This window comes from Spermophilus citellus (assembly GCF_964194105.1).
Source record: "Spermophilus citellus genome assembly, chromosome: 10".
Classification (NCBI taxonomy): Eukaryota; Metazoa; Chordata; class Mammalia; order Rodentia; family Sciuridae; genus Spermophilus; species Spermophilus citellus.
In genome coordinates this window covers 8192909-8213756 of record NC_138197.1, presented here as the reverse complement: position 1 = coordinate 8213756, position 20848 = coordinate 8192909, and positions in this window count along the sequence as shown.

Sequence of the window (20848 nt, the reverse complement as noted above, 5' to 3'; positions counted from 1 at the left end):
GATCTCTTGCTTTATGTTTAACTTATTTTCATTAGTTCACAAATTCTGCTTGATAGGTAAAATGTGATGCAATAGAATAGCTGGGCCGGCCCTGCCAGTAGTTCACTGGAGTCATTGACTGTTCTTGTTTTATTTTATGCATCACCATTGACTGGATTTGCTGCCTTTTATCCTCCTTCTCCTTCCCTGACTCACTCAACACTATGGGAAAAGTTGATGGGTATTTTCAAAGTACAGATATTCTCATCTACTGATTGTGCTCTGGCTTTATAGGCTTCTTGTTTGTCTTACAATTTTCTAATTCTGTCAGTCTCTCTTACGTTTTTATCAGTTTCTTCCTTGTTGTTGTTGTTGTTTATTTATTTTGTTTTGTTGTTAACGGGAATTGAACTCAGGCACTTAACCCCTATGCAATATCCCAGCCTTGATTTGTGTTTTATACAGAAGTGTGGTTTCACTGAGTTTCTTAGCATTTCATCTTTACTGATGGTGGCTTTGAATTCAGGTTCTTCCTGCCTCAGCCTCCTGAGAAGCAGGGATTACAGGTATAAACCACCACATCTGGCTTTATGTCAGTTTTTTTTTTCTGTCACACAAGTAGAAACAACTCGTACTGTGGCCCTAGCACATACACATGGTCCTTAGGCTATTTTTACAAGTCATCAGTGATACTGCTGCCACTTTTTTTCCATAGCCAGAGACTAAGGCCTTTGATTAAAGTAGTCCTTGACAGTTAAACTTTCTGGGTTCTTGTAAACACACAGTGCAATCAGAAGCCTTCCTTAAGTTTACAAGAAATGCATCCCATCATATCTTGAGTCTTCATAGGCGTACATTATAATAGGATTGTGGACACTAAGTTCTATATGTTTCTTGATTGCTGTAGGTGCTCCATGCTCCCCAAACAAACAACACTAATATACCAGGGCTCACGTATCTCTCACCTACAAAAGATCCTAAAGACTATTCTAGTTGCTTTGTGGCAGGTCAGATTCAGGAAGCAAGGGTTGGGTCTTTAGCAGTTGAAATATATGAGGCACAGTAGGCATAGTAGTCATGCTTATGCAGAGGTGGCCATAGCCTCCTGCATCATTGTATAGGATATATATATATATATATATATATATATATATATATATATATATATATATATCAAAAAAAGAAGGCTAATTTCAAAAATTTTACATAGTGAATACATGCTGAAAAACAAATATTTATGACCTTTAATACATATATTGAATCAGTGTGTTTATTACCTTGAATACATAATAAAAATCAACCTGCTGGAAGCATCAGCAAGACAGCATATCTATAGCCATCATGAGCCTGCCCAACAATCCAAATTTTTAGGATCCCTCATCATAAAATCCAAACATCTGAAGTTTTCTGTAATAATCCTTTATCAAGAAGGCCAGAGATAAAAAAAAAAGAAGGCCAGAGATCTGAATCTCCAGTCCAAAACAATGTATGCTGCAAAGTCATGTAACCAGAAAACGAGACCCCTGCCTAGGATTACTAAAAGCCACCTCCAGGTGGTACCCAGACAAGTTCATCATTTATGCATAATATCATCAGTCAGTTGCTGTGTGGCTGAAATTTCAGAAAGCATAGGTGCTGAACCCATACTAATATTCTTTTAATTATCTAGATTACATATACAACTAGATATTTTACATACCCATCACTGAGCTGCTGTTAACAAACAAAATGTCATGCAATTATGCAACACAATATTATATATCTTATACTCTTTTTTTCATTCACTAGAAATAGACCCTGCAGTGTATGATATGGATGACTTTTGGTTTATAGCATAAAAGTAATAAAATTATACAGTCAATATATTTACAAACCAAAGATATCTAGAAATTAGTTCTCCTTCCTCATTCTATTGAAGGCAACTGTAATTTTCATGGGACTGAAGCTGCCAAGGCAAATTGATAAGAAAGGATCAAAGTGAATTGGATTCTACAGATTAGCCAATATGTGCAAATAATGGGAAAATGCTGAAGGTTACCTCCAAGAAAAATTTAGGTTCCTAATGCCCATTCCCCCACTTGCTTAGCTTCAGAGAAGATTCATGGAAAGAACACAGGAGTTTGAGATTCAGGGTTATCAGGTCTCATATTTGATGGGTCAATTCAAGCTGAGAAGCAGATGCCATTAACATACCTCCCCCTGAAATCCATCAGGATCGGTTCACCTTCTGTGGCAGGACTAAGACACAGATAGATCAAGAACAGGCACTTTAACAAGATGAGAAAGGCCAGAAGCAAAAGAAATCGATGTAGTATATGTTAAAAATGTTTTTAAGTAAGGCTTGCTTGGACCTTATTATACCATATCTATGCATAGGTTTCAAGATATAGTTCAACAAATCATAAAAGGCCAATACAATAACACTACCACTAATATAGATGTATTCTTGCTTATGTGGTCTATTACTGGATAATAAATTTCCCTAAGAAAATTGACAGTGATTGCTAAAGAATTCATAATTAGGCTATCAGTAGCAATTCTGAGCACTTTTTAAAAAATTATAGGCCAATATATCCAGAAACAAAAAAGCCATACTAAGCTTCTCAATGAAGATATTATCATAATATTCATGATCTCATCAGCATCATGTACTGTCTGGAACATGGTAACTGATCAATGTGAGTTGGAAAGAATAAATGAATTAAAATAATGTGTGAAGCTTTTTGTCATTTTTAATTTAAATATGATTTTTATTTTATATCAGAAAATATTTACTGAAGTTTGGCTATATGTAGTAGTTACTAAATAACATATTTAAGAAATCCAACCGTAACCAATGAGACCATAATGATAGAAAAAATACTTATATTAAAAAACTAAATCAAACTTTGAAAATATTGAGGAATGCTAATGACCTTTAAAGTTAGCAGGAAAGTCGATTCATTCACTTTCTCTCCATTTTAACCTATTTTTCCTTCATAAAACCTCTAATCTGCATTTTTTAATTTATCTGTCTCTCCTTCAGAACAATCCTAGGGAAGAAGTTGCTTTAGTCATTGTTACACTCATAGAATTGTAATGTATGTATTTGTTTTATAAAATATTTTATTGTATTTGAATATTTAAGTATTTATCAATGTCCTAAAAGCTGGCTGTTTTTCTAGATACCAACGATAAGGCAAATTATCAAAATAGAAAAACCTTCTTCTCTAACCTTCTAAATCTTTCTCAGTAAAGAGTGGCCTCTAATCGTGCCTACTTCATGTGTTTATTGGGAATATTTAATGGATAATACAAGCAAAATATTTAGTTGAACTCGTCTACTATAGTAAGTGCTCAGGAGTTTTAGCAATTATTTATTTAAATCTAGCATTCCTTCTGTAGATTGCTCTTGCATTGTAGAGCATGTTTATAGTTTGAAATGTTTTGCTAAGTATTTAAATTTTTTGTTTTCAAAATAAAATGTTCAAACATACAGACTTTCATAGAAAATAATACAACACAGGATTAATACAAGTAAATACTTTACAATTTTTTTCAGAATATTATTAAGAAAAGAGTTACAGACACATCTAATGTACCATTCTCTCTCTTTCTCTCCTTCTCCAGAGCTAATTACATCATTTCCATTCATGTTCTTGAACACTCTGGAACTTAAAACATATAAATGCCCTCACAGAGGATGTACTGTTTTACAACCTTCAAAAACTTAAATTCAAACAGCATTTCCTTGAAGGCATCTCTCAGATCTTCTTGATCTTTCCCAAAATCAGCCCAGTGGCATATTTGTGAGGACTGAGTGACAAAAGGGACCTGAATGTATCATAATAGAAGCACTCCACCAAATCCTGTGCTCTGTTTTTTGATGTCTTTTACTTTCACCTATAAACAGTTTTACGGATAAACTCATCTTGCAATGAGAAATGATTATAAATACTATGACTTTATGACCTTGACCTTTCAAGAAAATTTTTATTTGGAACATTTTTCTTCTTATCTCTAGTTCACACTTCAGAGACTTATTGAAACCTTCTTGCTAATTTCACTTGCAAATTATATTGCTATTACTGGTATTTTACTGCACTTAACCTTCACCTTTCTGAAAGTAGTGTTAAGGTGTTATTTGCATAAGTGAAAACCATTGCATTTGAATGATACCCTGTCTATATATCTTTAATCCATTTTCCATAAATGACGTTGATGTTACAAAAAAAAATTATTGAAGAAATATCATTTAAAAGGCTATTGAAGAAATATATTTCTATAAAATAGACTGACTTTGAGTTTCACTTTAGAGATGGATCTTTGACCAATGTAAATTCAATATAAATGGTTGCTGTCAGTTTTACCCCTACTCAGACTTCCATTTATTAGAGTATTTTACAAAGCATTTTGGGGTTCACATTAAAACTGAGAGGAAGGTTCAGAGATTTTTCCATGTATTTCCTAGCTCCACAAACTCATAGTCTCCTCCATTATCAACATCCCCCACCAGGGTGGTACATTTGTAAAAACTGATCATCCTACATTAACATATCATGTTTTCCCAATGTCAGTAGTTTACATTAGAGCCCATTCTCAGGGTTGTGCATTCTATGTGTTTGGACAAATGTACAGTGATATGTACGTATTGTGGTAGTATCATACAGAGTAGATTGACTGCCTTAAAAATCCTTTGTGTTCTGCCTATACACCCTTCCCTCTTCAATAGCCTCCGGTAAACTCTGATCAATTTTACTGCCTCTATAGTTTTATCCTTCCCAGAATTCACTATGTTTGGAATCATGATTCAAAGCCTTTTCAGATTGGCTTCTTTCACTTAGTAATATGTGCTTAAGTTTCCTCTATGTCTTTTCACAGGATCATGATGCATTCCTTTTTAGTTCCAAATAATAACCCATTGTCTGGATGTGCCACGCTTTACCATTCACCTCTTGAAGGAAATCTTCATTGCTTCCAAGTTCTGGCAATTAGGAATGCAGCTGCTGTACACATCCTTGTGAAGGTTATTGTGTGGCCAGAAGTTTTTAGAAATTTTGGCAAATATCAAATGAGTACAAATGCTAAACCATGTGGCAAGATGATGTTTAGTTTTATGAGTAACTGCCAAACTGTCTTCCAAATTATGTTTATCATTTTGTCTTCCAACCCCAGCAGTGAAGGAAGAGTCCCTGTTACTTGAAATCCTCACCAGATTTTGTAGTGTCCTTGCTCAGGATTTTGGCCACCCTAATAGTTGTGTCCTGATATCTCTTTGTTGTTTCAATTTACATTTCTCCGATAACATATGATGGGTAGAAAAGGATTCCTATAAGAAAAATGTTTTAAAAATCATTGCTCTATCTTGGGTTTAAGGTTGAAAGAGGTTAGAAAAATAATATATTCAAGTTATAATGTGGGGTTTTATCAGTTATTCTTCCTCTATGCTGAGAAAAAAAATAGAAACCAAGAGTCTAAATTATTGCAAGAGAGATTTGCTGGGATATAAACAAGAAGTCCTTGAAAGGAAGTTTGTTACTAAATATGAAAATAACTTAGGACAGTTTAATTATACCAATATGAGATGAAATTTCATGTCTGAGATTTTCAAGCTGTAATCCTCTTGTGCATCAATACAAACTGGGAAGAAAATTTCACTTCAGTATCTTCTAACTCAATGATTCTAAAAGTTTATGCCTTTGAAAATCTGTACTGATTTGTTTTCATGAAATTTCAGAAAGATTTTGTTTTAAAAAATCATTGATTCATAACATCATTATATCTACAGTGCTTCGTAGCATGAATAGTTTTTATTGTTGTTTACATCTGCACTGTGACATCTGATCAATCAAGGTATAAGAAACAATTTAATAAATAAGTGAGATCTTACCCAAAATACCTCTCCTTTCAGCTGCAGGCTCTCTGGTCTTTCCTTAGGAGACAATGTTATTAGTTTTTGTATCTATCTCCCATTTCTTCCTGTAACAACAAGCCAAGACTCTCTGTTATACCAATGCAACTTTTTACTTAACTTTCCACTCTATTGTACCTTTAAATTACTATATTGCTTTTCTTAATTAATTAATTATAAGTAGGTATATGTGACAGCAGAATGCATTTTGATTCATTGTACTCAATTGCAGCACAAATTTTCATTTCTCTCATTGTACACGATGTAGCATCACACATGTGCAGTCATACATGTACTGAGGGTAATGATGTCCATCTCATTCCACTATCTTTCCTGCACCCATACTCCCCTCCCACCCTCCCTCCCCTTTGCCCATTCAAAGTTCCTCCATTTTTCCTATGCCCCCCACACACATATTGGATCAGCATCCACTTATCAGAGAGAACTTTCAGCTTTTGGTTTTGGGGGATTGGCTTACTTTGCTTAGGTGTTGGGGATTTAGCTCAGTGGCAGAGCGCTTGCCTAGCACATGCAAGGCCCTGGGTTCGGTCCTCAGCCCTGGAAAAAAAAAGGTATAAAAAAAGGATTAAAAAAGACCAAAAAAACAAGGTAACGGCTTACTTTGCTTAGCATGATATTCTCCAACTCCATCTATTGGCCTGCAAATGTCATAATTTCATTCTCTTTAAATGCTGAGTAATATTCCATTATGTATATATACACAGTTTCTTCATCCATTCATCTATTGAACGGCATCTAGGTTGGTTCCACAGTTTAATATTGTGAATTGAGGTGATATAAACATTGATGTGGCTGTGTTACTATAGTATGTTAAAATAAACTTAAAATAAAGTCCTTTGAGCATAGACTGAGGATTGGGATAGCTGGGTCAAATGGTGGTTCCATTCCAAGTTTTTTAAGGAATCTCCATAGTGCTTTCCAGAGTGGTTGCACAAATTTGCAGTCCAACCAGCAATGTATGAGTGTACCTTTTTCCCCATATCCTCAGCATCATTTATTGTTTTCTGTATTCTTGATAACTGCCATTCTAACTAGCATGAGATGAAATCTTAGAGTAGTTTTGATTGGCAGTTCTCTAATTACTAGAGATGTTGAACACTTTTTCATATATATATATATATATATATGTTGATCACTTTTTCATATATATATATATATATATATATATATATATATATATATATATATATTCTGAGAAGTGTCTGTTTGGCTTCTTAGCCCATTTATTGATGAGGTTGTTTGTTTTCTGTTGTTAAGTGTTTTGAGTTCTTTATATATCCTAGAGATTAGTGCTCTGACATGCATGTGGCAAAAATTTATCCCAAAATATGGGCTCTCTGTACACCTCATTGATGGTTTCTTTTGCTGAAAAGAAGCTTTTTAGTTTAAGTCCATCCCATTTATTAATACTTAATTTTATTTCTCACACTTTAGGAGTTTTGTTAAGGAAGTCAGGGCCTAATCTGACATGATGAATATTTGGGCCTACTTTTTCATCTGTTAGGTGCAGGGTCTCTTGTGTAATTCCTAGGTCCTTGATCCATTTTGAGTTGATCTTTGTGCATGGTGAGAGATAGGGGTTTGTTTTCATTTTGCTATATATGGATTTCCAGTTCCCCCAGCACCATTTGTTGAACAGACAATCTTTTCTCCAACGTATGTTTTTGGCACCTTTGTCTAGTATGAGATAACTATAATTATGTGGTTTTGTCTCTTTGTCTTCTATTCTGTACCATTGATCTACAAGTCTATTTTGGTGATAATACCATGCTGATTTTGTTTCTATAGCTTTGTAGTATAGTTAAGGTCTGGTATTGTTATACCTCCTGCTTTACTCTTCTTGCTAAGGATTGCTTTGGCTATTCTGGATCTCTTATTTTTCCAAATGGATTTCATGATTGCTTTTTCTATTTCTATAAGGAATGACAATGGGATTTTAAGTGGATTCACATTGAATCAGCATAGCACTTTGTGTATTATGGCCATTTTGAACAATATTAATTTTGCCTATCCAAGAGCATGGGAGATCTTTCCATCTTCTAAAGTCTTCTTCAATGTCTTTCTTTAGTGTTCTTTGGATTTCATTGTAGAGGCCTTTCACCTCTTTTGTTAAGTTGATTCCTAAGTTTTTGTTTGTTTTTTTGTTTGTTTGTTTTTTGAGGCTATTGTAGTTTTCCTAATTTCTCTTTCATAGGACTCATATAGAAATGTATTTGATTTTGGGGTATTGATTTTATATCCTGCTACTTTGATGATTTCATTGATTAATTCTAGAAGTTTTATGGTGGAGTATTTTGGATCCTCTAAGTATAGAATCATTTCATCAGCAAATAATGATAGTATGAGTTCTTATTTGTATCGCTTTAATTTCTTCCAATTGTCTAATTGCTCTGACTAGAGTTTCAAGGACTATGTTGAATAGAAGTGGTAAAAGAGGGCATCCCTGTCTTGTTCCAGGTTTTAGAGGGAATGCTTCTAATTTTTCATCATTTAGAATGATGTTGGCCTTGGGTTTTGCATAGATAGCTTTTACAATGCTGAGGTATATTCCTACATCCCTAATTTTTCTAGTGTTTTTAATATAAAAGGGCACTGTGTTTTGTCGAATGCTTTCTCTGCATCAATTGATATGTAATCATATGATTATTATCTTTAAGTCTATTGATGTGATGAATTATAATTTATTGATTTCTATATGTGGAACCAAATTTGCATCCCTTGAATGAACCCCACTTGACCATGGTACACTATATTTTAATATGTTTTTGCATGTGATTTTCTAGAATTTTACTTAGAATTTTTGCATCAATGTTCATCAAAGATATTGGTTTGAAATTTTCTTTCCTTCATGTGTCTCTGTCTGGTTTTGGTTTCAGGATGACACTAGCTTCATAGAATGAGTTTGGAATGATTCCTTCCTTTTCTATTTCATGGAATAATTTGAGGAATATTGGTATCAATTCTTCTTTGTAGGTTTTATAGAACTAAGCAATGAATTCATCTGGTCCTGGGCTTTTCTTGGTTGGTAGGCTCTTGGTGGCATCTTCTATTTCCTTGCTTGAAATTGATCTGTTTAAATTGTGTATGTCTTGTTGACTCAGTTTGGGTTGAATATGCCTCTATAAATTTGTCAGTGTCTTCAAGGTTTTCTATTTTATTGGAATTAACATTTTCAAAATAGTTTCTAATTGTCTTCTGTATTTCAGTAGTGTCTGTCATGATATTTCCTTTTTCATCACAAATTTTAGTAATTTGCATTTCCTCACTCCTTCTTTCATTAGAGTGGCTAAGAGTTTGTAGATTTTATTTATTTTTTCAAAGAACCAGCTTTTTGTTTTGTCAATTTTTTGAATTGTTTTTTTAGTTTCAATTTCATTGATTTCTGCCCTGATTTTAATTATTTTCTGTCTTCTACTACTTTTGGTGTTGGATTGGTATTCTTTTTCTAGTGCTTTGAACTGTAATGTCAGGTCATTTATTTGTTGACTTTTTATTTTTTTAATGAATGATCTCTATGCAATGAGCTTTCCTCTTAGCACTGCCTTTATAGTGTCCCAGAGATTTTGATAAATTGTATTGGAGTTCTCATTTACCTCTTAGAATGTTTTTATCTCCTCCCTGATGTCTTCTGTTATCCATGTGTTATTCAATAGAATATTATTTAGTCTCCAGATGTTCTCTTTTACCTTTATCATTGATTTCTAATTTCATTCCATTATGGTCTGATAGAATGCAGGGTAGTATCTCTATTTTTTTGTATTTGCTAAGACTTGCTTTGTGACATAATATATGGTCTCTTTTGGAGAAGAATCCACATGCTGATGAGAAGAAACTATAATCATTTGTTGATGGATGGAATATTTTATATATGACTGTTAAGTCCAAATAATTGATTGTATTATTGAGTTCTATAGTTTCTTTGTCTAGTTTTTGTTTGGAAGATCTATCTACTGGTGAGAGAGGTGTATGAAAGTCATACAGTGTTATTTTTGTGTTGTGGTCTATTTGGTTCTTGTATTTGAGAAAGTTTTGTTTGACATACATAGAGGTCCCATTGTTTGGGGCATAGATATTTATGATTGTTATTGTTATTGTTGATGTATGGTTCCCTTAAGCAGTATGAAATGTCCTTCTTTACCCCTTTTTACTAACTTTGGTTTGAAGTTCACCTTATCTGAGAATGGAAACCTCTTCTTGTTTACATGGTCGATGTGAATGGTATGTTTTTTTTTTCCACCAACTCACCTTTAGTCTGTGAATCTTTTCCTATGAGATGAGTCTCTTTAAGGCAACATATGGTTGGGTCTTTTTTGTTTTAAAATCCAATCTGCCAGTCTATGTCTTTTAATTGATGACATTCACATTAAAGTGTGTTATTGAAATATGATTTGTATTCCTGAATATTTTGGTTGATTTTTGGTTTTTAACTTGACTTGGTTTCTCATTTGATTGGTCTTTCCTTTAGTGTAGTTCCTCCTTTTGATAGCCATCATTGTTGTTTTTCACTTCCTCCTCCTGGAATATTTTGCTGAGGATGTTTACTGTAGGTTTTCTCACTGGAAATTCTTTTTAACTTTTGTTTTCCATGAAAGATTTTAATTTCATCATCAAATATGAAGCTTAATTTTGCTGGATATAAGTTTCTTTGTTGGCATCCATTTTCTTTCAAAATTTGGTATATGTTGTTCCAGGATCTCCTGGCTTTGATGGTCTGGGTTGAAAAATCTGCTGAGATAGAAATTGGTCTCCCCCTATATGCTGAGATACAAATTGGTAAACCCAACACCAAGGTGAGCTACAGGTAATCTGCATGGACAGTATAAGATTATAGGGTAGAAACTGTAATACCTCAGATTTGCACTGCAAGAAATGAAGATACAGCCTTGAAGATTATATTCTTATTCTGTATGCTAGGCATTTTTATTATAATGTTCCTTGGTGTAGATATTTTGTGATTTTATACATTTGGTGTGTTATAAGTCTCTTGTATTTGATTTTCCAATTTATTCTTCATATTTGGGAAATTTTCTGATATTATTTCATTGAAGAGATTGTGCATTCCTTTGGTTTAAATCTCTTTAGCCTTCCTCATTCCCAATAATTCTTAGATTTGGTCTTTTTTTAATTTTATTTTTTTATTATTAGTTGTTCAAAACATTACAAAGCTCTTGACATATCATATTTCATACCTGTGATTCAAGCAGATTATGAACTCCCATTTTTACCCCATATACATATTGCAGATTCACATCGGTTACACAGCCACTTTTTTACATACTGCCATACTAGTGTCTGTTGTATTCTGCTGCCCTTCCTATCCTCTACTATCCCCCCTCCCCTCCCCTCTTTTCCCCTCCCCTCTCATCTTCTCTCTTTACCCTATCTACTGTAATTCATTTCTCTCTCTTGTTTTTTTTCCCCTTTCCCCTCACTACCTCTTATATGTAATTTTGTATAACAATGAGGTTCTCCTTCCTTTACCATGCAATTTCCCTTCTCTCTCTCTTTCCCTCCCCCCTCTCGCCCCTGTTTAATGGTGATCTTCTTCTCATGCTCTTCCTCCCTATTCTGTTCTTAGTTGCTCTCCTTATATCAAAGATGACATTTGGCATTTGTTTTTTAGGGATTGGCTAGCTTCACTTAGCATAATCTGCTCTAGTGGCATCCATTTCCCTGCAAATTCCATGATACATTCTAATTAGATTTTGCTGTTATCTAGGCTAAGACCTCTGGTAATAACAGATCCACAAGAACTAGAAAATGGAGTATTAAAGGTTAATGAAGAAATCTTAATAAAAATTTATAAACACTTTCAAATTAAGTAAAAATTCAAGCTGTTGGGCTCCATCCAATTTTATAGGTACAACATTTTCTTGGACTCCTGCTGCCTTACAGTCTGAGAAAATTGTGTTATCACATAAAAGGGCTCTGTTGATCAATTTAGGATTATAAGATTCCTAGAGTTTTCTTGAGAATAAAAGGATTCTTCCACATGTTTATTAGAGTATCTCCAAGCTGTGCCTTGTTAGATTTTCATTTGTTGTTGTTATTGCTGTTGTTCTATTTAAAAAAAAGAGTGAACCAATTAGGCCACTGTAGGTTAATTTAGAGAAATCCTTAGTAACCTTTGAAAAACTTGGTGCAAATTTACCTGTCATTCTGTCAAAGTGTGAGTCAACTGCAGTATGGGTAACTCTTCAGAGCAGCTAGCTCAGAATGAATAATGAACATTTATAGGCTCTTTAAAACAATGGAGAAAACAAAACAGTTGAGAAACCGTGCATGAAGAAAATTTGCCCAAAGTGTCATGTTAAGCACTTGAATCTAAAATTTCAGCTCCTAATATGGACTTAATTTTCCATTTATTATTCACTTGGCCTTTGATGATATTTTCCAACTTTTATATAGTTCTATTCATATGTATTTTCTTACAATAATTTTAATAATGTCATCATATTGTTAATGTTTCTACAACATGGAAGTAAAATGTATTTTAATCTAATTACTAAGTTTATTTTATGTTTTTTTGTTATTTATGAGTTCATATTTAATTTTCTCAAAATTTATACATTAAAAGACTCAATATATTAGCAACCAAACAATCTTTTAGCTTTATCAATTCTTCTAGAATATTCTCATGATTTTATAGATGGCATCTATTACATTTTATATTCTATACATACTTAAGCCACCATTTCAAGTCAAGTGTTGAACAATGATCCTAGCAAAGAGAATATTGAATATTTTCTCAAAAGTACTTTGAATTTTTTAGTTCACAATAAATACATTATGCTTCTCTTTTATTGAGAATAAGAATCATAATCCTCTCCTGGACTCAGTTCTTGTGAAAAAATAAATACATCATTATATCTTACTGAAATCTTCTTTTTCATATGTTTTATTTTGATTTTATTTTTGTTTGTTTGATGGTTTCATGATTTAGAAGAAACATCCTTGAACTAACTGCTTTATTCAATTTGAAACATTATCAGTATCTAAAGAGGCTATTATAATATAGTTAAGTAATTTATTTCACAATCTCACAGGAACAACCCATCAACCTTTTCCCTCATTGCTTTTCTCATGATATAAAAGTATATCATGTATATCAAAGTATAAAAGTGTATCAAGTATATCAAAGTAGGACAGAGACCTTTCTTTCTTTCTTTTTGTAGAAACATGTCCTCAAAAGAAAGGTAATTGTGAACTGAAATTTTTCATGAAAGGTAAGAATGAAATTAGAAGCTTCTTAGTATAATTGCACTTGGTTGTAACATTTCTCAACTATTATGCAGGACACACGCATACCTGTCTATTATCACAAGATATAATCGATTTGTAGGTTCTACAATTTATTTATTAAACAAATATTTACTGCAAAGCCTATTAGGTTGTCATATGTTTAATCTGGAAATAATTAGAGAGATGGCTTCAATCTGAATCCCTGGATATTAGCTTTCCTTCTGCTCTCTATCCATAGAAAACTCCTTGACCTTCTGGAGGGAGGTAATCATCTACACACAGAGGAAAAGTAAAATTGTACACTGATTACTAAAGATTCTCCCCCTCAACCCTACCATTATTTAGAACCTCACAATTTTGTCTGGACTAATATACGTACCAGGGAATGTTCTTTCTAGGGAGGCACCGATTTTTTCTTGTATTCTTTAAGGATTAATTATAATGTAAACAAGAATGTCTATTAACCTATTTTAGCCTTGCAACATATATGCTATTTCTGATTATCATGTGTTTTATTTTGTATAGGATACAGTGATGAAGACATATCACAGAAGTCTTTACTGAAGGTAAGGAACACTTAAGCAGAATTTCAAGACTGATTTTACTTTTTGTTTTTCCCTTTTTAGTCATACTATATGTGTTTCATTTATTATTTTATGCCATCTGTGTTTATACTAAGACTGATCTTTATATCATCTGATTTTTATCTCTCCTAATTGATAAGGATGTGAACTATGTTGGTCCTTAGTAAATATTTACTAAAGAATGAAAGCCATTTCTTAACAATGCATTAAATCAGTTGTTTCTCTTTCTTTCACTCCATGCATTAGTATAAATATGCTCTTTTAGACTTTTCTTAGATGAGAATATACAACTTCAATTAATAAAGATGCAGTGATCTAAGCGTCCTGAAAATGTCACTCTTATATTTAGAAGGAAGTCTAATAGAAAGTTATTAAATGAATGTCTTGTCTATTCTGTTTCCTGGTTACATTTGCTATTAGATCTAAAAAAAAGAGTCCCTGTTTGATGAAAGATTTATGTTCTGAACTGAATTAAATTCTGGAACACTACAGAGCACTTTATGATGGAGTCTTGCCAATAAAATGTTGAGACAATATAGACAACCAGCCAAAGAGGGGGGTGGGGGAACAGAAAGCCCATGATGTTCCATAGTTCTGGTATGGAATCCATAGGTGGCACTGTGGTTCTAGCATTAAATCATTTAATATTAAAGATCCTTCCATTAGGTCTATGAATAAGCAACACTGCCATTAACTTTGCATTTAATTTTTATAATCGTACCTTATATTTATATGTCTTATTTGACTTATAGATTTTTTTCTCATATATTACGTCACAGTATTTGTAAACCTAAGAAAAAGTCAAATCTCCATTTTATTCCCCTTTGACAGATAGCAAAATAAAGGTCAGGAAAATGAATGCGCTGTAGTATATTTTTTAAAAGAGGATGTTTTACATTTCTTCTGGGATTGTCTCCTTATTGTCACGAGTTTTCCTGAGTCCCAGCTCTGACATGATTGACACTAACATTGATGATGCTGAGCACCTGAAAGTAGTAGACATGGAACACTCACTTGGAAAATGTTTCTGTTAAACATAGAGCAGTAAAATATCAGTCTGATATGGTTCTCTGAATTTTTCATTTTTTTTCTCCTCTGCATGCCTCATATCCAAATAAGGTATCACCCTTGAACAAGTGCTAGTGTAATTAATGAACATAGGGCATCAAATTTAGAATTATATGCTAGATAAGATTTTTCACATGGCCTGAAGGAAAAAGAATATTTCTGGAGCTATATCCTTCCTACAGTATTTTTCTAAAGGTATTTCTTTTCATATGCTCTAAGTTCCTAAATTTGATACTATATTTTACTTTTACTCTGTGAAAATGTCTTCTTCTTATAAACTTTGAATGTACAATCTCTATCTTGGAGAAAAGCTAATATCTACCTGTTTAGGAATTTTCAGTATGGGCAGAGAACTCATCTTCTCACTTTGTCAATGCATTTCCCCAAATTTGAGTCTCTACGCATTAAAATACACATGGAACACCAGCAAGAAATTCTGGGTGACCACCACATCATCCATTCCCAGGGTTAAACATCCCCAGGTCCATGTTCTCTTTATATCACTGCAAGAATTGTGGACATGCCAATATCCATTGTGAGTTTTCATTTTCTTAGCTTATTACTTATATAACACACACATATGCACATAACTGTCTCTTTCAGAACAATTAGAGATACTAATTCTCAGACTTTTAATTAAACTCTCTAAGAATGGAAGAACCGTTTTCCTAATCACCCTGTAGATTGTCAGGTTACTTATTTTCCCTGGAGTTCTAACTTCACATCATTAGGCAGAACATCATCTTCTTTCAAACTGTGCTACTTTGTCCACAAAGGATGAAATTTTGATCCATGATAATTCATATGTACTTCATAACCACTTCATTGACTGTACCAAGATCTGGCTAAGGTTTCCTGGAAATACAAGTTCTCAATTAAATTCTTCTAAATGCTGTACATCTCTTAGTTTGAAGAGGGGTGAAGGAAAAAGAAAGGGAAGGAGGGAAAGAAAAAAGAAGGGGAGAAAGCATATTCATATTTTTGAATTTGGGGCACAGATAACTGAAAGAGAAATGAAAATATACCTGGCAATCAGATTAATTCCAAATAACCTAGAGATAAATTAAAAATGCATATATATATATATATATATATATATATATATATATATATATATACACATATATATATAATATTAAAGAACATCTAATATTAAAGAATATGTACATTTAAATAGAATGTGTACACATATTATTATTATGTAAAATTATCTGCAGGTTTTCTAGGGTAGTTCTTCTTCACCCATGTTTATTTTAAACAAGTGAAGTCAAGGTCAGTTTATACTCTTAGAGTCAAGGAAAATGAAAATTGGGGTCAGAGAACTGAATTTCAATCAAGGCTCTGGTACTTTCCAGGTAAGTATTTTTAAACAAGTTTCTTAACCTCTGGAAACTTTAATAATTTTTATAATGGGTTTTGTACCTAGCTCATGGGGTTGCTTTGAGGGTGAAATGACACATTACATGTAAAATGCCTAACCAGGTAACTGGCACCATAAAGTATAATAAATTTTGAGTGCTACTCTGAGGTGTTATTATGCACCTTACATCATAGACCTCAAGTCAGCTCTTGACATATTATAAATATATGACAGTTGGACAGATGCAACTGATAAATTTGGTTAATGAGTTGTTAAAATATATATTTTAAGACAAGCACTTAAAAGTTGCTTTATGGTAATTTGCATATTGGTTTCATATCCTTTTTCCATTTTAATTACACGTTTTCTTAAGAGTGTGTTTTTGCAAATATTCCAAATTTCCTTTGAGATCTTCAACCTGTTTTGATTAGTACATAGTCTCATGTTACTTAAGGAAGGGGGTAACTCAGAGAACTTCATTCGTAGTTGACAACATCTGGCGAGAGCATCATGGAGTGGACATGCACAAACTAAGATGACCACTGAATCACTAGGTGATCGAATCTTATGGCACCACTGCTACATATATATATGGTCTGTCATTAACCAAGCTTTTATTATGCGTCCCATGACTATATATTCAAATCACAAAGGCTATTTTTATTGACTATATTGTGAATATTAAATATTATTTTGAAAGAGTCACATTTAATAAAAACTAATTCATTGGAGCTTTCTTGTAGATCTTGACTTGAGCTTAGCATTTTTGATCTTTGTTATATCATGATTTTGAGTAGTTTTATGATAAACATTCTACTCCCCTGACTCTATCTAGAATGTTCATTCATTTTCCATCCTATTACAAAAGGCAGTTTTTTAAAAAATTGATAAATTTCCAAAAATTTGACTCCATGCAAGTTGAACATTTTGTTTGTATTTAGATATTGATTAAATTTTCTTGTTCTTCCAATGTTATGAATGAAGACACCGTAAAGTTCAGTAAAATCTAGCAGTTAGAGTTATGGCATTTTTTTTTGCATAATAAATGTAAGACATTATTTTTATGTGACTCTGGACTAATGTGTCTCTAGATTTGTGATGCAAAAGTTTGAATGGGGGCTACCAATTAAGGTAATTGCTTATGAGAGACAGTCACATGGCCCATGTGTTACAACATATAGTACTGGAAAACTGAGATTACATCATCAAAATATAGTGAAAGAAATAATATTGTACCCTCTGGTGTTATCTTACCTTCAATAATTCCTAAAATTCTACCTCCACCCTGCATCTTAGGTAATCTCACTCACTAATTCCAGGCAGGATGGGAAAAGAAGAAATCACAATCTAAGGATACATATAGTATCAATTAAACAAGAAGGAAAAGTTTTAGTGTTCTATCGCATAACATTGTGACTATAGCTAATAATACATGTTTTAAAATTGATAAGAGTAGATTTAAAGTGTTCTCAATACATGCACACAAAAAATGATGGGTAGGGGAGGTTGATAAATCAAACAGCAAAATTTACTCATTCTACAAGGCATACATATATCATAACCTCACATTGTATCCCATAAAAATATGCATTAAAATAAAATTTTATGCCTTTTCTATTGTATTCATAGACCTAATGCAGTGACTTTTTAAAAATAGGCACTGAGTAATTATTTGGTAATATATGTCAATAAATGAGTTAAACAGTAAAAAAAATAGAATCAAAGCCTAAAATATGGAAAAATATAATAAAATAAAATATATTTCATCAGTGAGATAAACTACTTAAAAAGTTCAATTATTATAGTTAAGAGAGATATATTAGAAATTCTGAGAATTATTTCTACCATGGTTTTCGGCAAACATTAATGTACATAAAAGGCTTAAAAAGAGAGAATCTCCTAGGAGATTTGACAATGTAATTTTCTCAAGAAGCCCCATGATTGGAGGATGTTCTAAGCAAAATTGGAGGGGTACTCTTGCTATAAGCTGTCAACCTGTCCAGTTAACCAGTTAAATCCTGTGCAATGAGAACACACTTTTAAAGTATGTCTTCATGTGAGCCTAAATTCAAATGCTTTTACCCATAAAGAAAATCTCTTTTCTTTTTTCTTTGTCTTCTCTCTCTCTCTCTCTCTCTCACTGGGGATTGAACCCAGGCCACCTTATCCCTGAGCTACTACATTTCCACCCATTTTTATTTTTATTTTGAGACAAAGCCTCACTAAGTTGCTTAGAGCCTCATTAAGTTGCGAAAGCTGGTCTTGAACTTGCAATCCTCCTGATTCAGCCTCCCAAGTCACTGGGATTGTAGGAGTGCACCACTATGCTTGGTTGAAAGCCCCTTTTCAGACTCTTCAGAACTTGCAAATACGTATAGTCTCCTCTCCCTACAGCTCAGATACTGGGTGCTCCAGTCATCAGAAGTCAGGACTCCTAAGTCCCCCAGTGCTGGCAGCTGTCCAATATGCATGGGCAGTTTCAGCACTGAAGCCATTAAGGAAGAACTTAAAACGAGCAATCCTGCTAAGATGGGACCATACACGTGAACTCCCACTCAGCTCTGTCGAAAAAGGTCCTGGGGCAGCAAGGGAGATGGGCGTGATCCGTTAGAAACAGGGCAGCCTACCTGTCCCCATCTCTTATTTTGTATTTGCGAAGAACTTTCTATCCAGCCTGGTCCGATGTAAATAAAGCAAGTGTGAACATCTTTGCTAGAAATTACACCCATCTGGTGTGCTTGACCTGTCCTTTCAGGCAGGACTTGTGCAAAACCTCAGCACTTCTTTTTTTCTTTTTTTGTAATTGTGAAGACCAACCAAAGAAATGCCTTTTGTCCTATTATCACTTCCAGGGAAAGTCCTAAGCAACTTACCGTGGTTGAGAATAGTCCAGAACGGTGTTTCTGGACGTGTTCTTCCATTTCTGTCTCACACAATCCTTACCGTCCACCTGCAGAGGAATCAGAATTTAGAGTTCTCTGCCACCTCCAACTTGCTTCCTTCTCCCCTCCCCTTTCTGGGTTTTTGAGGGTTTTTCTTTTAGATGCTCAGGAGGTTTGGTTATCTCTTGTTTCTCCTCCCCACCAGGTGCTATCTGTTCTACCTTGAAACAGGGTGACCATAATATATTTCAGTATTCCTTCCACATGCTTTTTTATTGAGAAAGTTATTAGCCAATGACCCATAATCAACCCAACAAATCAAATAAACAAGTAAAACACCATAGTCACAGTATTTTGCTACTTTCCTTCATTTAAGACATATTCATTCAAATGTTGTTTTCTTTGTGTTGATATCTAGATTTTCATTTTCTTGAAGATAGAAATTAAACTATATGTTATTTACTTTGTATGTAGGCCCTTAATTCTTTAAAGAAAAAGTTAGTGGAAAGAAGTCCTAAAATTGTTGTTATTTTATTTTATTTTATTTAGTGAAAATACAAAGCCTTAGTAGACCAATGTGCAAAGTGTACACAGAACTAAAGGAATAAGAATAAAGAGCATATGAATTTTGCAATCTTAATAGTTATAAATTATCCTTTAATTGTCATGCTGCAAGAATAAGTAAACACACTGTGCTTCAAAGAACATAATTGAATTAAAGATCATTATACCCCATAATATATAATGAGTCAATTTTATAGGAGACATTCTTAATCTTTATTTCAACTAAAATCTTCTCTAGCTAGTTTTAATCCCTCACATCACACGTAACTTCTCTTCAATCATATAACTTTCAGTACAACTGAAAGAAGGCAAAATTCTCTTTTATTCATGATCATTTCCCTTCTCCCTATATTACAAAGGAAATATGATCTTTCTTTCCCATGCATGAAGAGATTTACATCCTTGAAGTGTTCTTTGTGCCTCCAGTTTCTTAATTTCTAAAGTGCTCATTACAAACTAAAAGACACTTTGTTACTTAGCAATAACATAGAAGCTAACAATAACAAGAAGGAGTTGAGAGCTGAGAACACATTCTGGGAAATGGTTTGAAAATTAGAATGCAAAGTGCTTACTTTTACTTGTATACTGATTAAGGCTTGTCAAGTAAGTAAGTCAATGATACTCTATCAATAAATTGAGTCTACTAATAAAGTGACAAGTTGGGAAAAAAAGAAAAAAAGTACCCCATCATTTGATTTGTGTGTTTTCTTATACATAACTAGATTCATTTCCAAGGAGTAATAAAAACACCACCATTTGTGCTGGTGAAGTGCAAAACTTGATTTATAAATAATTAAAGTTTAAAATAAGTACATCAGCAAGTTGTATGTTTGCATGCCTATTTTTTTATAGCCCTAGACAACATGAACAGAAAAGAAAAAAATAATTTCTGTGTTAACATCTGATTCTGTAGTGGCATCTGCTCTTATCATTGCAGCCTATATTTATAGAATTTCTTTCTGCTAATTGTTTACCACTGAACATTTCTCTTTGAGAAGCAAGCATTTGGTTTGCCCCAATGGCCACCTCATATGATGCTTGAGTGAATTATATTTGAAATTATGTGGTTTTATTTAAATGTTTACTTTTAATGAATTATATTTTTCACAAAATCTCTTCCCTTAAAAATGAGGTTGCCATTTATTGGTCATATCTGCTTATGATTATTTCAAGAACTTTTGCACATTAAAATTTTATCCATAATCCATATAACTTGACCTTTAATTTCATTTACTTTGTATTATTGAAAATCTTGGTG